Below are 21,388 nucleotides of genomic sequence, written 5' to 3'. Positions count from 1 at the left end.
AGTAGGAAGACTCAGTCTTCCTGTACTTAAGTCGGCATTGTGTCTCTTATATTTAATTCCGATGCAATTTCTGTGTTTCATCGTCAATGGGAAGGTCCAAGGGATACAGTAAACCTGCAGAGGTGCATCGGAATGTAAAACTGGTGACACAGGAAACGCTCAAACATAGACAGTAGGAGGACTCAGTCTTCCTGTACTTAAGTCGGCATTGTGTCTCTTACATTTAATTCCGATGCAATGTCTGTGTTTCATGGTCAATGGGAAGGTCCAAAGGATACAGTAAACCTGCAGAGGTGCATCGGAATGTAAAACTAGTGACACAGGAAACGCTCAAAACATAGACAGTAGTAAGACTCAGTTTTCCTGTACTTAAGTCGGCATTGTGTCTCTTATATTTAATTCCGATGCAATTTCTGTGTTTCATCGCCAATGGGAAGGTCCAAGGGATACAGTAAACCTGCAGAGGTGCATCGGAATGTAAAACTGGTGACACAGGAAACGCTCAAAACATAGACAGTAGGAAGTCTCAGTCTTCCTGTACTTACGTCGACATTGTGTCTCTTATATTTCATTCCGATGCAATTTCTGTGTTTCATCGTCACTGTGAAGGTCCAAGGGATACAGTAAACCTGTAGAGATGCATCAGAATGTAAAACTGGTGACACAGGAAACGCTCAAATTATAGACAGTAGGAAGACTCAGTCTTCCTGTACATAAGTGGGCATATTGTCACTTATAATTAATTCCGATGCAATTTCTGTGTTTCATCGTCAATGGGAAAGTCCAAGGGATACAGTAAACCTGCAGAGGTGCATCGGAATGTAAAACTAGTGACACAGGAAACAATCAAAACATAGACAGTTGGAAGACTCAGTCTTCCTGTACTTAAGTCGGCATTGTGTCTCTTATATTTAATTCCGAAGCAATTCCTGTGTTTCATCGTCACTGTGAAGGTCCAAGGGATACAGTAAACCTGTAGAGGTGCATCGGAATGTAAAACTAGTGACACAGGAAACGCTCAAATCATAGACAGTAGGAAGACTCAGTCTTCCTGTACTTAAGTCGGCATTGTGTCTCTTATATTTAATTCCGATGCAATTTCTGTGTTTCATCGTCAATGGGAAGGTCCAAGGGATACAGTAAACCTGCAGAGGTGCATCGGAATGTAAAACTGGTGACACAGGAACCGCTCAAACATAGACAGTAGGAGGACTCAGTCTTCCTGTACTTAAGTCGGCATTGTGTCTCTTACATTTAATTCCGATGCAATTTCTGTGTTTCATGGTCAATGGGAAGGTCCAAAGGATACAGTAAACCTGCAGAGGTGCATCGGAATGTAAAACTAGTGACACAGGAAACGCTCAAAACATAGACAGTAGTAAGACTCAGTCTTCCTGTACTTAAGTCGGCATTGTGTCTCTTATATTTAATTCCGATGCAATTTCTGTGTTTCATCGCCAATGGGAAGGTCCAAGGGATACAGTAAACCTGCAGAGGTGCATCGGAATGTAAAACTGGTGACACAGGAAACGCTCAAAAGCATAGACAGTAGGAAGACTCAGTCTTCCTGTACTTAAGTCGGCATTGTGTCTCTTATATATATTTCCGAAGAAATTTCTGTGTTTCATCGTGAATGGGAAGGTCCAAGGGATATAGTAAACCTGCAGAGATGTATCGGAAAGTAAAACTGGTGACACAGGAAACGCTCAAAACATAGACAGTAGGAAGACTTAGTCTTCCTGTACTTAAGTCGGCATTGTGTTTCTGATATTTAATTCCGATGCAATTCCTGTGTTTCATCGTCACTGTGAAGTTCCAAGGGATACAGTAAACCTGTAGAGGTGCATCGGAATGTAAAACTAGTGACACAGGAAACGCTCAAAACATAGACAGTAGGAAGATTCAGTCTTCCTGTACTTAAGTCGGCATTGTGTCTCTTACATTTAATTCCGATGCAATTTCTGTGTTTCATCGTCAAGGGGAAGGTCCAAGGGATACAGTAAACCTGCAGAGGTGCATCGGAATGTAAAACTGGTGACACAGGAAACGCTCAAATTATAGACAGTCGGAAGACTCAGTCATCGTGTACTTAAGTCGGCATTGTGTCTCTTATATTGAATTCGGATGCAATTTCTGTGTTTCATCGTCAACGGGAAGGGTCAAGGGATACAGTAAACCTGCAGAGGTGCGTCGGAATGTAAAACTGGTGACACAGGAAACGCTCAAAACATAGACAGTAGGAAGTCTCAGTCTTCCTGTACTTACGTCGACATTGTGTCTCTTATATTTCATTCCGATGCAATTTCTGTGTTTCATCGTCACTGTGAAGGTCCAAGGGATACAGTAAACCTGTAGAGATGCATCAGAATGTAAAACTGGTGACACAGGAAACGCTCAAATTATAGACAGTAGGAAGACTCAGTCTTCCTGTACATAAGTCGGCATATTGTCACTTATAATTAATTCCGATGCAATTTCTGTGTTTCATCGTTAATGGGAAGGTCCAAGGGATACAGTAAACCTGCAGAGGTGCATCGGAATGTAAAACTAGTGACACAGGAAACAATCAAAACATAGACAGTTGGAAGACTCAGTCTTCCTGTACTTAAGTCGGCATTGTGTCTCTTATATTTAATTCCGAAGCAATTCCTGTGTTTCATCGTCACTGTGAAGGTCCAAGGGATACAATAAACCTGTAGAGGTGCATCGGAATGTAAAACTAGTGACACAGGAAACGCTCAAATCACAGACAGTAGGAAGACTCAGTCTTCCTGTACTTAAGTCGGCATTGTGTCTCTTATATTTAATTCCGATGCAATTTCTGTGTTTCATCGTCAATGGGAAGGTCCAAGGGATACAGTAAACCTGCAGAGGTGCATCGGAATGTAAAACTGGTGACACAGGAAACGCTCAAACATAGACAGTAGGAGGACTCAGTCTTCCTGTACTTAAGTCGGCATTGTGTCTCTTACATTTAATTCCGATGCAATTTCTGTGTTTCATGGTCAATGGGAAGGTCCAAAGGATACAGTAAACCTGCAGAGGTGCATCGGAATGTAAAACTAGTGACACAGGAAACGCTCAAAACATAGACATTAGTAAGACTCAGTCTTCCTGTACTTAAGTCGGCATTGTGTCTCTTATATTTAATTCCGATGCAATTTCTGTGTTTCATCGCCAATGGGAAGGTCCAAGGGATACAGTAAACCTGCAGAGGTGCATCGGAATGTAAAACTGGTGACACAGGAAACGCTCAAAACATAGACAGTAGGAAGACTCAGTCTTCCTGTACTTAAGTCGGCATTGTGTCTCTTATATATATTTCCGAAGAAATTTCTGTGTTTCATCGTGAATGGGAAGGTCCAAGGGATATAGTAAACCTGCAGAGATGTATCGGAAAGTAAAACTGATGACACAGGAAACGCTCAAAACATAGACAGTAGGAAGACTTAGTCTTCCTGTACTTAAGTCGGCATTGTGTTTCTTATATTTAATTCCGATGCAATTCCTGTGTTTCATCGTCACTGTGAAGTTCCAAGGGATACAGTAAACCTGTAGAGGTGCATCGGAATGTAAAACTGGTGACACAGGAAACGCTCAAATTATAGACAGTAGGAAGAGTTAGTCTTCCTGTACTTAAGTCGGCATTGTGTCTCTTATATTTAATTCCGATGCAATTTCTGTGTTTCATCGTCAATGGGAAGGTCCAAGGGATACAGAAAACCTGCAGAGGTGCATCAGAATGTAAAACTGGTGACACAGGAAACGCTCAACACATAGACAGTAGGAAGACTCATTCTTCCTGTACTTAAGTCGGCATTGTGTCTCTTATATTTAATTCCGATGCAATTTCTGTGTTTCATCGTCAATGGGAAGGTCCAACGGATACAGTAAACCTGCAGAGGTGCATCGGAATGTAAAACTAGTGACACAGGAAACGCTCAAAACATAGACAGTAGGAAGATTCAGTCTTCCTGTACTTAAGTCGGCATTGTGATTCTTACATTTAATTCCGATGCAATTTCTGTGTTTCATCGTCAAGGGGAAGGTCCAAGGGATACAGTAAACCTGCAGAGGTGCATCGGAATGTAAAACTGGTGACACAGGAAACGCTCAAATTATAGACAGTCGGAAGACTCAGTCATCGTGTACTTAAGTCGGCATTGTGTCTCTTATATTGAATTCCGATGCAATTTCTGTGTTTCATCGTCAACGGGAAGGTTCAAGGGATACACTAAACCTGCAGAGGTGCGTCGGAATGTAAAACTGGTGACACAGGAAACGCTCAAAACATAGACAGTAGGAAGACTCAGTCTTCCTGTACTTAATTCGACATTGTGTCTCTTATATTTATTTCCGATGCAATTTCTATGTTTCATCGTGAATGGGAAGGTCCAAGGGATATAGTAAACCTGCAGATGTGCATCGGAAAGTAAAACTGATGACACAGGAAACGCTCAAAACATAGACAGTAGGAAGACTCAGTCTTCGTGTACTTACGTCGGCATTGTGTCTCTTATATATAATTCCGATGCTATTTCTGTGTTTCATCGTCACTGTTAAGGTCCAAGGGATACAGTAAACCTGTAGAGGTGCATCGGAATGTAAAACTGGTGACACAGGAAACGCTCAAATTATAGACAGTAGGAAGACTCAGTCTTCCTGTACTTAAGTCGGCATTGTGTCACTTATAATTAATTCCGATGCAATTTCTGTGCTTCATCGTCAATGGCAAGGTCCAAGGAATACAGTAAACCTGCAGAGGTGCATCGGAATGTAAAACTAGTGACACAGGAAACGCTCAAAACATAGACAGTTGGAAGACTCAGTCTTCCTGTACTGAAGTCGGCATTGTGTATCTTATATTTAATTCCGATGCAATATCTGTGTTTCATCGTCAATGGGGATGTCCAAGGGAAACAGTAAACCTGCAGAGGTGCATCGGAATGTAAAACTGGTGACACAGGAAACGCTCATAACATAGGCAGTAGGAAGACTCAGTCTTCCTGTACTTATGTCGGCATTGTGTCTCTTATATTTCATTCCGATGCCATTTCTGTGTTTCATCGTCAATGGGAAGGTCCAAGGGATACAGTAATCCTGCAGAGGTGCATCACAATGTAAAACTGCTGACACAGGAAACGCTCAAAACATAGACTGTAGGAAGACTCAGTCTTCCTGTACTTAAGTCGGCATTGTGTCTCTTATATTTAATTCCGATGCAATGTCGGTGTTTCATCGTCAATGGGAAGGTCCAAGGGATATAATAATCCTGCAGAGGTGCATCGGAAAGTAAAACTGATGACACAGGAAACGCTCAAAACATAGACAGTAGGAAGACTTAGTCTTCCTGTACTTAAGTCGGCATTGTGTCTCTTATATTTAATTCCGATGCAATTTCTGTGTTTCATCGTCAATGGGAAGGTCGAAGGGATACAGTAAACATGCAGAGGTGCATTGAAATGTAAAACTGGTGACACAGGAAACGCTCAAAACATTGACTGTAAGAAGACTGTCTTCTTGTACTTAAGTCGGCATTGTGTCTTGTATAATTAAATCCGATGTAATTTCTCTGTTTCATCGTAACTGTGAAGGTCCAAGGGATACAGTAAACCTCTAGAGGTGCATCGGAATGTAAAACTGGTGACACAGGAAACGCTCAAATTATAGACAGTAGGAAGACTCAGTCTTCCTGTACTTAATTCGGCATGGTGTCACTTATATTTAATTCCGATGCAATTTCTGTGTGTCATCGTCAATGGGTAGGTCCAAGGGATACAGTAAACCTTCAGAGGTGCGTCGGAATGTAAAACTGGTGACACAGGAAACGCTCAAACATAGACAGTATGAAGACTCAGTCTTCCTGTACTTAATTCGGCATTGTGTCTCTTATATTTATTTCCGATGAAATTTCTGTGTTTCATCGTGAATGGGAAGGTCCAAGGGATATAGTAAACCTGCAGAGGTGCATCGGAAAGTAAAACTGATGACACAGGATACGCTCAAAACATAGACAGTAGGAAGTCTCAGTCTTCCTGTACTTACGTCGACATTGTGTCTCTTATATTTCATTCCGATGCAATTTCTGTGTTTCATCGTCACTGTGAAGGTCCAAGGGATACAGTAAACCTGTAGAGATGCATCAGAATGTAAAACTGGTGACACAGGAAACGCTCAAATTATAGACAGTAGGAAGACTCAGTCTTCCTGTACATAAGTCGGCATATTGTCACTTATAATTAATTCCGATGCAATTTCTGTGTTTCATCGTCAATGGGAAGGTCCAACGGATACAGTAAACCTGCAGAGGTGCATCGGAATGTAAAACTAGTGACACAGGAAACAATCAAAACATAGACAGTTGGAAGACTCAGTCTTCCTGTACTTAAGTCGGCATTGTGTCTCTTATATTTAATTCCGAAGCAATTCCTGTGTTTCATCGTCACTGTGAAGTTCCAAGGGATACAGTAAACCTGTAGAGGTGCATCGGAATGTAAAACTGGTGACACAGGAAACGCTCAAATTATAGACAGTAGGAAGACTTAGTCTTCCTGTACTTAAGTCGGCATTGTGTCTCTTATATTTAATTCCGATGCAATTTCTGTGTTTCATCGTCAATGGGAAGGTCCAAGGGATACAGAAAACCTGCAGAGGTGCATCAGAATGTAAAACTGGTGACACAGGAAACGCTCAACACATAGACAGTAGGAAGACTCATTCTTCCTGTACTTAAGTCGGCATTGTGTCTCTTATATTTAATTCCGATGCAATTTCTGTGTTTCATCGTCAATGGGAAGGTCCAACGGATACAGTAAACCTGCAGAGGTGCATCGGAATGTAAAACTAGTGACACAGGAAACGCTCAAAACATAGACAGTAGGAAGATTCAGTCTTCCTGTACTTAAGTCGGCATTGTGATTCTTACATTTAATTCCGATGCAATTTCTGTGTTTCATCGTCAAGGGGAAGGTCCAAGGGATACAGTAAACCTGCAGAGGTGCATCGGAATGTAAAACTGGTGACACAGGAAACGCTCAAATTATAGACAGTCGGAAGACTCAGTCATCGTGTACTTAAGTCGGCATTGTGTCTCTTATATTGAATTCCGATGCAATTTCTGTGTTTCATCGTCAACGGGAAGGTTCAAGGGATACACTAAACCTGCAGAGGTGCGTCGGAATGTAAAACTGGTGACACAGGAAACGCTCAAAACATAGACAGTAGGAAGACTCAGTCTTCCTGTACTTAATTCGACATTGTGTCTCTTATATTTATTTCCGATGCAATTTCTATGTTTCATCGTGAATGGGAAGGTCCAAGGGATATAGTAAACCTGCAGATGTGCATCGGAAAGTAAAACTGATGACACAGGAAACGCTCAAAACATAGACAGTAGGAAGACTCAGTCTTCGTGTACTTACGTCGGCATTGTGTCTCTTATATATAATTCCGATGCTATTTCTGTATTTCATCGTCACTGTTAAGGTCCAAGGGATACAGTAAACCTGTAGAGGTGCATCGGAATGTAAAACTGGTGACACAGGAAACGCTCAAATTATAGACAGTAGGAAGACTCAGTCTTCCTGTACTTAAGTCGGCATTGTGTCACTTATAATTAATTCCGATGCAATTTCTGTGCTTCATCGTCAATGGCAAGGTCCAAGGAATACAGTAAACCTGCAGAGGTGCATCGGAATGTAAAACTAGTGACACAGGAAACGCTCAAAACATAGACAGTTGGAAGACTCAGTCTTCCTGTACTGAAGTCGGCATTGTGTATCTTATATTTAATTCCGATGCAATATCTGTGTTTCATCGTCAATGGGGATGTCCAAGGGAAACAGTAAACCTGCAGAGGTGCATCGGAATGTAAAACTGGTGACACAGGAAACGCTCATAACATAGGCAGTAGGAAGACTCAGTCTTCCTGTACTTATGTCGGCATTGTGTCTCTTATATTTCATTCCGATGCCATTTCTGTGTTTCATCGTCAATGGGAAGGTCCAAGGGATACAGTAATCCTGCAGAGGTGCATCACAATGTAAAACTGCTGACACAGGAAACGCTCAAAACATAGACTGTAGGAAGACTCAGTCTTCCTGTACTTAAGTCGGCATTGTGTCTCTTATATTTAATTCCGATGCAATGTCGGTGTTTCATCGTCAATGGGAAGGTCCAAGGGATATAATAATCCTGCAGAGGTGCATCGGAAAGTAAAACTGATGACACAGGAAACGCTCAAAACATAGACAGTAGGAAGACTTAGTCTTCCTGTACTTAAGTCGGCATTGTGTCTCTTATATTTAATTCCGATGCAATTTCTGTGTTTCATCGTCAATGGGAAGGTCGAAGGGATACAGTAAACATGCAGAGGTGCATTGAAATGTAAAACTGGTGACACAGGAAACGCTCAAAACATTGACTGTAAGAAGACTGTCTTCTTGTACTTAAGTCGGCATTGTGTCTTGTATAATTAAATCCGATGTAATTTCTCTGTTTCATCGTAACTGTGAAGGTCCAAGGGATACAGTAAACCTCTAGAGGTGCATCGGAATGTAAAACTGGTGACACAGGAAACGCTCAAATTATAGACAGTAGGAAGACTCAGTCTTCCTGTACTTAATTCGGCATGGTGTCACTTATATTTAATTCCGATGCAATTTCTGTGTGTCATCGTCAATGGGTAGGTCCAAGGGATACAGTAAACCTTCAGAGGTGCGTCGGAATGTAAAACTGGTGACACAGGAAACGCTCAAACATAGACAGTATGAAGACTCAGTCTTCCTGTACTTAATTCGGCATTGTGTCTCTTATATTTATTTCCGATGAAATTTCTGTGTTTCATCGTGAATGGGAAGGTCCAAGGGATATAGTAAACCTGCAGAGGTGCATCGGAAAGTAAAACTGATGACACAGGATACGCTCAAAACATAGACAGTAGGAAGTCTCAGTCTTCCTGTACTTACGTCGACATTGTGTCTCTTATATTTCATTCCGATGCAATTTCTGTGTTTCATCGTCACTGTGAAGGTCCAAGGGATACAGTAAACCTGTAGAGATGCATCAGAATGTAAAACTGGTGACACAGGAAACGCTCAAATTATAGACAGTAGGAAGACTCAGTCTTCCTGTACATAAGTCGGCATATTGTCACTTATAATTAATTCCGATGCAATTTCTGTGTTTCATCGTCAATGGGAAGGTCCAACGGATACAGTAAACCTGCAGAGGTGCATCGGAATGTAAAACTAGTGACACAGGAAACAATCAAAACATAGACAGTTGGAAGACTCAGTCTTCCTGTACTTAAGTCGGCATTGTGTCTCTTATATTTAATTCCGAAGCAATTCCTGTGTTTCATCGTCACTGTGAAGGTCCAAGGGATACAGTAAACCTGTAGAGGTGCATCGGAATGTAAAACTAGTGACACAGGAAACGCTCAAATCATAGACAGTAGGAAGACTCAGTCTTCCTGTACTTAAGTCGGCATTGTGTCTCTTATATTTATTTCCGATGCAATTTCTGTGTTTCATCGTCAATGGGAAGGTCCAAGGGATACAGAAAACCTACAGAGGTGCATCAGAATGTAAAACTGGTGACACAGGAAACGCTCAAACATAGACAGTAGGAGGACTCAGTCTTCCTGTACTTAAGTCGGCATTGTGTCTCTTACATTTAATTCCGATGCAATTTCTGTGTTTCATGGTCAATGGGAAGGTCCAAAGGATACAGTAAACCTGCAGAGGTGCATCGGAATGTAAAACTAGTGACACAGGAAACGCACAAAACATAGACAGTAGTAAGTCTCAGTCTTCCTGTACTTAAGTCGGCATTGTGTTTCTTATATTTAATTCCGATGCAATTCCTGTGTTTCATCGTCACTGTGAAGTTCCAAGGGATACAGTAAACCTGTAGAGGTGCATCGGAATGTAAAACTGGTGACACAGGAAACGCTCAAATTATAGACAGTAGGAAGACTTAGTCTTCCTGTACTTAAGTCGGCATTGTGTCTCTTATATTTAATTCCGATGCAATTTCTGTGTTTCATCGTCAATGGGAAGGTCCAGGGGATACAGAAAACCTACAGAGGTGCATCAGAATGTAAAACTGGTGACACAGGAAACGCTCAACACATAGACAGTAGGAAGACTCATTCTTCCTGTACTTAAGTCGGCATTGTGTCTCTTATATTTAATTCCGATGCAATTTCTGTGTTTCATCGTCAATGGGAAGGTCCAAGGGATACAGTAAACCTGCAGAGGTGCATCGGAATGTAAAACTAGTGACACAGGAAACGCTCAAAGCATAGACAGTAGGAAGACTCAGTCTTCCTGTACTTAAGTCGGCATTGTGTCTCTTACATTTAATTCCGATGCAATTTCTGTGTTTCATCGTCAAGGGGAAGGTCCAAGGGATACAGTAAACCTGCAGAGGTGCATCGGAATGTAAAACTGGTGACACAGGAAACGCTCAAAACATAGGCAGTAGGAAGACTCAGTCTTCCTGTACTTAAGTCGTCATTGTGTCACTTATATTTATTTCCGATGAAATTTCTGTGTTTCATCGTGAATGGGAAGGTCCAAGGGATATAGTAAACCTGCAGAGGTGCATCGGAATGTAAAACTGATGACACAGGAAACGCTTAAATCATAGACAGTAGGAAGACTTAGTCTTCCTGTACTTAAGTCGGCATTGTGTCTCTTATATTTAATTCCGATGCAATTTCTGTTTTTCATCGTCAATGGGAAGGTCCAAGGGATACAGTAAACCTGCAGAGGTGGATCGTAATGTAAAACTGATGACACAGAAAACGCACAAAACATAGACAGTAGGAAGACTCAGTCTTCCTGTACTTATGTCGGCATTGTGTCCCTTATATTTAATTCCGATGCGATTTCTGTGTTTCATCGACAATGGGAAGGTCCAAGGGATACAGTAAACCATCAGAGGTGCATCGGAATGTAAAACTGGTGACACAGGAACCGCTCAAACATTGACCTTATGAAGACTGTTTTCTTGTACTTAAGTCTGCATTGTGTCTCTTATATTTAATTTCGATGCAATTTCTGTGTTTCATCGTCAATGGGAAGGTCCAAGGGATACAGGAAACCTGCAGAGGTGCGTCGGAATGTAAAACTGGTGACACAGGAAACGCTCAAATCATAGAGAGTAGGAAGACTCAGTCTTCCTGTACGTAAGTCGGCCTTGTGTCTCTTATATTTAATTCCGATGCAATTTCTGTGTTTCATCGTCAATGGGAAGGTCCAAGGGATACAATTACCTGCAGAGGTGCATCGGAATGTAAAACTGGTGACACAGGACACGCTCAAAGCATAGACAGTTGGAAGACTCAGTCTTCCTGTACGTAAGTCGTCCTTGTGTCTCTTATATTTAATTCCGATGCAATTTCTGTGTTTCATCGTCAATGGGAAGGTCCAAGGGATACAGGAAACCTGCAGAGGTGCGTCGGAATGTAAAACTGGTGACACAGGAAACGCTCAAATCATAGAGAGTAGGCAGACTCAGTCTTCCTGTTTTTAAGTCGGCATTGTGTCTCTTATATTTAATTCCGATGCAATTTCTGTGTTTCATCGTCAATGGGAAGGTCCAAGGGATACAGTAAACCTGTAGAGGTGCATCGGAATGTAAAACTGGTGACACAGGAAACGCTCAAATTACAGACCGAAGGAAGACTCAGTCTTCCTGTACTTAAGTCGGCATTGTGTCTCTTATATTTAATTCCGATGCAATTTCTGTGTTTCATCGCCAATGGGAAGGTCTAAGGGATACAGTAAAAATGCAGAGCTGCATCAGAATGTAAAACTGGGGACACAGGAAACGCTCAGAACATAGAGAGTAGGCAGACTCAGTCTTCCTGTTTTTAAGTCGGCATTGTGTCTCTTATATTTAATTCCGATGCAATTTCTGTGTTTCATCGTCAATGGGAAGGTCCAAGCGATACAGTAAACCTGCAGAGGTGCATCGGAATGTAAAACTAGTGACACAGGAAACAATCAAAATATAGACAGTTGGAAGACTCAGTCTTCCTGTACTTAAGTCGGCATTGTGTCTCTTATATTTAATTCCGATGCAATTTCTGTGTTTCATCGTTAATGGGAAGGTCCTAGGGATACAGTAAACCTGCAGAGGTGCATCGGAATGTAAAACTGGTGACACAGGAGACGCTCAAAACATAGACAGTAGGAAGACTCAGCCTTCCTGTACTTAAGTCGGCATTGTGTCTCTTATATTTATTTCCGATGAAATTTCTGTGTTTCATCGCGAATGGGAAGGTCCAAGGGATATAGTAAACCTGAAGAGGTGCATCGGAAAGTAAAACTGATGACACACGAAACGCTGAAAACATAGACAGTAGGAAGACTTAGTCTTCCAGTACTTAAGTCGGCATTGTGTCTCTTATATTTAATTCCGATTCAATTCCTGTGTTTCATCGTCACTGTGAAGGTCCAAGGGATACAGTAAACCTGTAGAGGTGCATCGGAATGTAAAACTAGTGACACAGGAAACGCTCAAAACATAGACAGTAGGTAGACTCAGTCTTCCTGTACTTAAGTCGGCATTGTGTCTCTTATATTTAATTCCGATGCAATTTCTGTGTTTCATCGTCAATGGGAAGGTCCAAGCGATACAGTAAACCTGCAGAGGTGCATCGGAATGTAAAACTGGTGACACAGGAACCGCTCAAAACATAGACAGTAGGAAGACGCAGTCTTCCTGTACTTAAGTCGGCATTGTGTCTCTTATATATATTTCCGATAAAATTTCTGTGTTTCATCGTGAATGGGAAGGTCCAAGGGATATAGTAAACCTGCAGAGGTGCATCGGGCAGTAAAACTGATGACACAGGAAACGCTCAAAACATAGCCAGTAGGAAGACTTAGTCTTCCTGTACTTAAGTCGGCATTGTGTTTCTTATATTTAATTCCGATGCAATTCCTGTGTTTCATCGTCACTGTGAAGGTCCAAGGGATACAGTAAACCTGTAGAGGTGCATCGCAATGTAAAACTAGTGACACAGGAAACGCTCAAAACATAGACAGTAGGAAGACTCAGTCTTCCTGTAGTTAAGTCGGCATTGTGTCTCTTACATTTAATTCCGATGCAATTTCTGTGTTTCATCGTCAATGGGAAGGTCCAAGGGATACAGTAAACCTGCAGAGGTGCATCGGAATGTAAAACTGGTGACACAGGAAACGCTCAAAACATAGGCAGTAGGAAGACTCAGTCTTCCAGTACTTAAGTCGTCATTGTGTCTCTTATATTTATTTCCGATGAAATTTCTGTGTTTCATCGTGAATGGGAAGGTCCAAGGGATATAGTAAACCTGCAGAGGTGCATCGGAAAGTAAAACTGATGACACAAGAAACGCTCAACACATAGACAGTAGGAAGACTTAGTCTTCCTGTACTTAAGTCGGCATTGTGTCTCTTATATTTAATTCCGATGCAATTTCTGTTTTTCATCGTCAATGGGAAGGTCCAAGGGATACAGTAAACCTGCAGAGGTGCATCGGAATGTAAAACTGATGACACAGAAAACGCTCAAAACATAGACAGTAGGAAGACTCAGTCTTCCTGTACTTAAGTTGGCATTGTGTCTCTTATATTTAATTCCGATGCAATTTCTGTGTTTCATCGCCAATGGGAAGGTCCAAGGGATACAGTAAAACTGCAGAGCTGCATCAGAATGTAAAACTGGGGACACAGGAAACGCTCAAAACATAGAGAGTAGGCAGACTCAGTCTTCCTGTTTTTAAGTCGGCATTGTGTCTCTTATATTTAATTCCGATGCAATTTCTGTGTTTCATCGCCAATGGGAAGGTCAAAGGGATACAGTAAACCTGTAGAGGTGCATCGGAATGTAAAACTGGTGACACAGGAAACGCTCAAAACATAGACAGTAGGAAGACTCAGTCTTCTTGTCTTAAGTCGGCATTGTATCTCTTATATTTAATTCCGATGCAACTTCTGTGTTTCATCGTCAATGGGAAGGTCCAAAGGATACAGTAAACCTGCCGAGGTGCATCGGAATGTAAAACTAGTGACACAGGAAACGCTCAAAACATAGACAGTAGGAAGACTCAGTCTTCCTGTACTTAAGTCGGTATTGTGTCTCTTATATTTAATTCCGATGCAATTTCTGTGTTTCATCGTCAATGGGAAAGTCCAAGGGATACAGTAAACCTGCAGAGGTGCGTCGGAATGTAAAACTGGTAACACAGGAAACGCTCAAAACATAGACAGTAGGAAGAATCAGTCTTCCTGTACTTAATTCGGCATTGTGTCTCTTTATTTCCGATGAAATTTCTGTGTTTCATCGTGAATGGGAAGGTCCAATGGATATAGTAAACCTGCAGAGGTGCATCGGAAAGTTAAACTGATGACACAGGAAAAGCTCAAAACATAGACAGTAGGAAGTCTCAGTCTTCCTGTACTTACGTCGGCATTGTGTCTCTTCTATTTAATTCCGATGCAATTTCTGTGTTTCATCGTCATTGTCAAGGTCCAAGGGATACAGTAAACCTGTAGAGGTGCATCGGAATGTAAAACTGGTGACACAGGAAACGCTCAAATCATAGACGGTAGGAAGACTCAGTCTTCCTGTACTTAAGTCGGCATTGTGTCTCTTATAATTAATTCCGATGCAATTTCTGTGTTTCATCGTCAATGGGAAGGTCCAAGGGATACAGTAAACCTGCAGAGGTGCATCGGAATGTAAAACTGGTGACACAGGAAACGCTCAAACATAGACAGAGGGACGACTCAGTCTTCCTGTACTTAAGTCGGCATTGTGTCTCTAACATTTAATTCCGATGCAATTTCTGTGTTTCATGGTCAATGGGAAGGTCCAAACGATACAGTAAACCTGCAGAGGTGCATCGGAAAGTAAAACTGATGACACACGAAACGCTCAAAGCATAGACAGTAGGAAGACTTAGTCTTCCTGTACTTAAGTCGGCATTGTGTCTCTTATATTTAATTCCGATGCAATTCCTGTGTTTCATCGTCACTGTGAAGGTCCAAGGGATACAGTAAACCTGTAGAGGTGCATCGGAAGGTAAAACTAGTGACACAGGAAACGCTCAAAACATAGACAGTAGGAAGACTCAGTCTTCCTGTCCTTAAGTCGGCATTGTGTCTCGTATATTTAATTCCGATGCAATTTTTGTGTTTCATCGTCAATGGGAAGGTCCAAGGGATACAGTAAACCTGCAGAGGTGCATCGGAATGTAAAACTGGTGACACAGGAAACGCTCAAACATAGACAGTAGGAAGACTCAGTCTTCCTGTACTTAAGTCGGCATTGTGTCTCTTATATTTAATTCCGATGCAATTTCTGTGTTTCATCGTCAATGGGAAGGTCCAAAGGATACAGTAAACCTGCAGAGGTGCATCGGAATATAAAGCTAGTGACACAGGAAACGCTCAAAACATAGACAGTAGGAAGACTCAGTCTTCCTGTACTTAAGTCGGAATTGTGTCTCTTATATTTAATTCCGATGCAATTTCTGTGTTTCATCGTCAATGGGAAGGTCCAAGGGATACAGTAAACCTGCAGAGGTGCATCGGAATGTAAAACTGGTGACACAGGAAACGCTCAAAACATAGACGGTAGGAAGACTCAGTCTTCCTGTACTTAAGTCGTCATTGTGTCTCTTATATTTATTTCCGATGAAATTTCTGTGTTTCATCGTCAATGGGAAGGTCCAAGGGATATAGTAAACCTTCAGATGTGCATCGGAAAGTAAAACTGATGTCACAGGAAACGCTCAAAACATAGACAGTAGGAAGACTTAGTCTTCCTGTACATAAGTCGGCATTGTGTCTCTTATATTTAATTCGAATGCAATTTCTGTTTTTCATCGTAATGGGGAGGTCCAAGGGATACAGTAAACCTGCAGAGGTGCATCGGAATGTAAAACTGATGACACAGAAAACGCTCAAAACATAGACAGTAGGAAGACTCAGTCTTCCTGTACTTAAGTCGGCATTGTGTCTCTTATATTTAATTCCGATGCGATTTCTGTGTTTCATCGACATTGGGAAGGTCCAAGGGATACAGTAAACCGGCAGTACTGCATCGGAATGTAAAACTGGTGACACAGGAACCGCTCAAATATTGACCGTACGAAGACTGTTTTCTTGTACTTAAGTCGGCATTGTGTCTCTTATATTTAATTTCGATGCAATTTCCGTGTTTCATCGTCAATGGGAAGGTCCAAGGGATACAGGAAACCTGCAGAGGTGCATCGGAATGTAAAACTGGTGACACCGGAAACGCTCAAATTATAGAGAGTAGGAAGACTCAGTCTACCTGTACTTAAGTCGGCATTGTGACTCTTATATTTAATTCAGATGCAATTTCTGTGTTTCATCGCCAATGGGAAGGTCCAAGGGATACAGTAAAACTGCAGAGCTGCTTCAGAATGTAAAACTGGTGACACAGGAAACGCTCAAAGCATAGAGAGTAGGCAGACTCAGTCTTCCTGTTTTAAAGTCGGCATTGTGTCTCTTATATTTAATTCCGATACCATTTCTGTGTTTCATCGTCAATGGGAAGCTCCAAGGGATACAGTAAACCTGCAGAGGTGCATCGGAATGTAAAACTGGTGACACAGGAAACGCTCAAAGCATAGACAGTAGGAAGACTTAGTCTTGCTGTACTTAAGTTGGCATTGTGTCTCTTATATTTAATTCCGATGCAATTCCTGTGTTTCATCCTCACTGCGAAGGTCCAAGGGATACAGTAAACCTGTAGAGATGCATCGGAATGTAAAACTAGTGACACAGGAAACGCTCAAAGCATAGACAGTAGGAAGACTCAGTCTTCCTGTACTTAAGTCGGCATTGTGCCTCTTATATTTAATTCCGATGCAATTTGTGTGTTTCATCGTCAATGGGAAGGTCCAAGGGACACAGTAAACCTGCAGAGGTGCATCGGAATGTAAAACTGGTGACACAGGAAACGCTCAAAACATAGTCAGTAGGAAGACTCAGTCTTCCTGTACTTAAGTCGGCATTGTGTCTCTTATATTTAATTCCGATGCAATTTCTGTGTTTCATCGTCAATGGGAAGGTCCAAGGGATACAGTAAACCTGCAGAGGTGCATCGGAATGTAAAACTAGTGACACAGGAAACGCTCAAAACATAGACAGTAGGAGGACTCAGTCTTCCTGTAGTTAAGTCACCATTGTGTCTCTTATATTTAATCCCGATGCAATTTCTGTGTTTCATCGTCAATGGGAAGGTCCAAGGGATACAGTAAACCTGCAGAGGTGCATCGGAATGTAAAACTGGTGACACAGGAAACGCTCAAAACATAGACACTAGGAAGACTCAGTCTTCCTGTACTTAAGTCGGCATTGTGTCTCTTATATTTAATTCCGATGCAATTTCTGAGTTTCATTGTCAATGGGAGGGTCCAAGGGATACAGTAAACTTGCAGAGGTGCATCAGAATGTAAAACTGCTGACACAGGAAACGCTCAACACATAGACAGTAGGAAGACTCAGTCTTCCTGTACTTAAGTCGGCATTGTGTCTCTTATATTTAATTCCGATGCAATTTCTGTGTTTCTTCGTCAATGGGAAGGTCCAATGGATACAGAAAACCTGCAGAGGTGCATCAGATTGTAAAACTGGTGACACAGGAAACGCTCAAAACATAGACAGTGGGAAGACTCAGTCTTCCTGTACTTAAGTCGGCATTGTGTCTCTTATAATTAATTGCGATGCGATTTCTGTGTTTCATCGACAATGGGAAGGTCCAAGAGATACAGTAAACATGCAGAGGTGCATCGGAATGTAAAACTGGTGACACAGGAAACGCTCAAAGCACTGACCGTACGAAGACTGTTTTCTTGTACTTAAGTCGGCATTGTGTCTTTTATATTTAATTTCGATGCAATTTCTGTGTTTCATCGTCAATGGGAGGGTCCAAGGGATACAGTAAACCTGCAGAGGTGCATCAGAATGTAAAGCTGCTGACCCAGGAAACGCTCAACACATAGACAGTAGGAAGACTCAGTCTTCCTGTACTTAAGTCGGCATTGTGTCTCTTATATTTAATTCCGATGCAATTTCTGTGTTTCATGGTCAATGGGAAGGTCCAAGGGATACAGGGAACCTGCAGAGGTGCATCGGAATGTAAAACTGGTGATACAGGAAACGCTCAAAACATAGAGAGTAGGAAGACTCAGTCTTCCTGTTTTTAAGTCGGCATTGTGTCTCTTATATTTAATTCCGATACAATTTCTGTGTTTCATCGTCAATGGGAAGGTCCAAGGGATACAGTAAACCTGCAGAGGTGCATCGGAATGTAAAACTAGTGACACAGGAAACGCTCAAAACATAGACAGTAGGAAGACTCAGTCTTCCTGTACTTAAGTCGGCATTGTGTCTCTTATAATTAATTGCGATGCGATTTCTGTGTTTCATCGACAATGGGAAGGTCCAATGGACACAGAAAACCTGCAGAGGTGCATCAGATTGCAAAACTGGTGACACAGGAAACGTTTAAAATATTGACAGTAGGAAGACTCAGTCTTCCTGTAATTAAGTCGGCATTGTGTCTCTTATATTTAATTCCGATGCGATTTCTGTGTTTCATCTACAATGGGAAGGTCCAAGGGATACAGTAAACCGGCAGAGGTGCATCGGAATGTAAAACTGGTGACACAGGAAACGCTCAAACATTGACCGTACGAAGACTGTTTTCTTGTACTTAAGTCGGCATTGTGTCTCTTATATTTAATTCCCATGCCATGTCTGTGTTTCATCGTCAATGGGAAGGTCCAAGGGATATAGTAAACCTGCAGAGGTGCATCGGAAAGTAAAACTGATGACACAGGAAACGCTCAAAACATAGACAGTAGGAAGACTTGGTCTTCCTGTACTTAAGTCCTAATTGTGTCTCTTATATTTAATTCCGATGCAATTTCTGTTTTTCATCATCAATGGGAAGGTCCAAGGGATACAGTAAACCTGCAGAGGTGCATCGGAATGTAAAACTGATGACACAGGAAACGCTCAAAACATACACAGTTGGAAGACTCAGTCTTCCTGTACTTAAGTCGGCATTGTGTCTCTTATATTTAATTCCGATGCGATTTCTGTGTTTCATCGACAATGGGAAGGTCCAAGGGATACAGTAAACCGGCAGAGGTGCATCGGAATGTAAAACTGGTGACACAGGATCCGCTCAAACATTGACCGTACGAAGACTGTTTTCTTGTACTTAAGTCGGCATTGTGTTTCTTATATTTAATTTCGATGCATTTCCTGTGTTTCATCGTCAATGGGAAGGTCCAAGGGATACAGGGAACCTGCAGAGGTGCATCGGAATGTAAAACTGGTGATACAGGAAACGCTCAAAACATAGAGAGTAGGAGGACTCAGTCTTCCTGTTTTTAAGTCGGCATTGTGTCTCTTATATTTAATTCCGATGCAATTTCTGTGTTTCATCGTCAATGGGAAGGTCCAAGGGATACAGTAAACCTGCAGAGGTGCATCGGAATGTAAAACTAGTGATACAGGAAACGCTCAAAACATAGACAGTAGGAAGACTCAGTGTTCCTGTACTTAAGTCGGCATTGTGTCACTTATATTTAATTCCGATGCAATTTCTGTGTTTCATTGTCAATGGGAGGGTCCAAGGGATACAGTAAACCTGCAGAGGTGCATCAGAATGTAAAACTGCTGACACAGGAAACGCTCAACACATAGACAGCAGGAAGACTCAGTCTTCCTATACTTAAGTCGGCATTGTGTCTCTTATATTTCATTCCGATGCAATTTCTGTGTCTCTTCGTCAATGGGAAAGTCAAATGGATACAGAAAACCTGCAGAGGTGCATCGGAATGTAAAACTGGTGATACAGGAAACGCTCAAACCATAGAGAGTAGGAAGACTCAGTCTTCCTGTTTTTAAGTCGGCATTGGGTCTCTTATATTTAATTCCGATGCAATTTCTGTGTTTCATCGTCAATGGTAAGGTCCAAGGGATACAGTAAACCTGCAGAGGTGCATCGGAATGTAAAACTGGTGACACAGGAAACGCTCAAACATAGACAGTAGGAAGACTCAGTCTTCCTGTTTTTAAGTCGGCATTGTGTCTCTTATATTTAATTCCGATGCAATTTCTGTGTTTCATCGTCAATGGTAAGGTCCAAGGGATACAGTAAACCTGCAGAGGTGCATCGGAATGTAAAACTGGTGACACAGGAAACGCTCAAACATAGACAGTAGGAAGACTCAGTCTTCCTGTACTTAAGTCGGCATTGTGTCTCCTATATTTAATTCCGATGCAATTTCTGTGTTTCATCGTCAATGGGAAGTTCCAATGGATACAGTAAACCTGCAGAGGTGCATCGGAATGTAAAACTAGTGATACAGGAAACGCTCAAAACATAGACAGTAGGAAGACTCAGTGTTCCTGTACTTAAGTCGGCATTGTGTCTCTTATATTTAATTCCGATGCAATTTCTGTTTTTCATCGTCAATGGGAAAGTCCAAGGGATACAGTAAACCTGCAGAGGTGCATCGGAATGTCAAACTGGTGACACAGGAAACGCTCAAATCATAGACAGTAGGAAGACTCAGTCTTGCTGTACTTAAGTCGGCATTGTGTCTCTTACATTTATTTCCGATGAAATTTCTGTGTTTCATCGTGAATGGGAAGGTCCAAGGGATACAGTAAACCTGCAGTTGTGCATCGGAATGTAAAACTAGTGACACAGGAAACGCTCAAAACATAGACAGTAGGAAGACTCAGTCTTCATGTACTTAAGTCGGCATTGTGTCTCTTATATTTAATTCCGATGCAATTTCTGTGTTTCATCGTGAATGGGAAGGTCCAAGGGATACAGTAAACCTGCAGAGGTGCATCAGAATGTAAAACTGCTGACACAGGAAACGCTCAAAACATTGACCGTACGAAGACTGTTTTCTTGTACTTAAGTCGGCATTGTGTCTCTTATATATAATTCCGATGAAATTTCTGTGTTTCATCGTGAATGGGAAGGTCCAAAGGATAGAGTAAACCTGCAGAGGTGCATCGGAATGTAAAACTAGAGACACAGGTAACTTTAAAAACATAGACAGCAGGAAGACTCAGTCTACTTGTACTTCAGTCGGCATTGTGTCTCTTATATTTAATTCCGATTCAATTTCTGTGTTTCATCGTGAATGGGAAGGTCCAAGGGATACAGTAAACCTGCAGAGGTGCATCGGAGTGTAAAACTGGTGACACAGGAAACGCTCAAAACATAGCCAGTAGGAAGACTCAGTCTTCCTGTACTTAAGTCGGCATTGTGTCTCTTATATTTAATTCCGATCCAATTTCTGTGTTTCATCGTCAGTGGGAAGGTC

The sequence above is a fragment of the Schistocerca nitens genome, chromosome 2 (genome assembly GCF_023898315.1).
Source record: "Schistocerca nitens isolate TAMUIC-IGC-003100 chromosome 2, iqSchNite1.1, whole genome shotgun sequence".
NCBI lineage: Eukaryota > Metazoa > Arthropoda > Insecta > Orthoptera > Acrididae > Schistocerca > Schistocerca nitens.
This window is presented reverse-complemented; position numbering follows the sequence as displayed.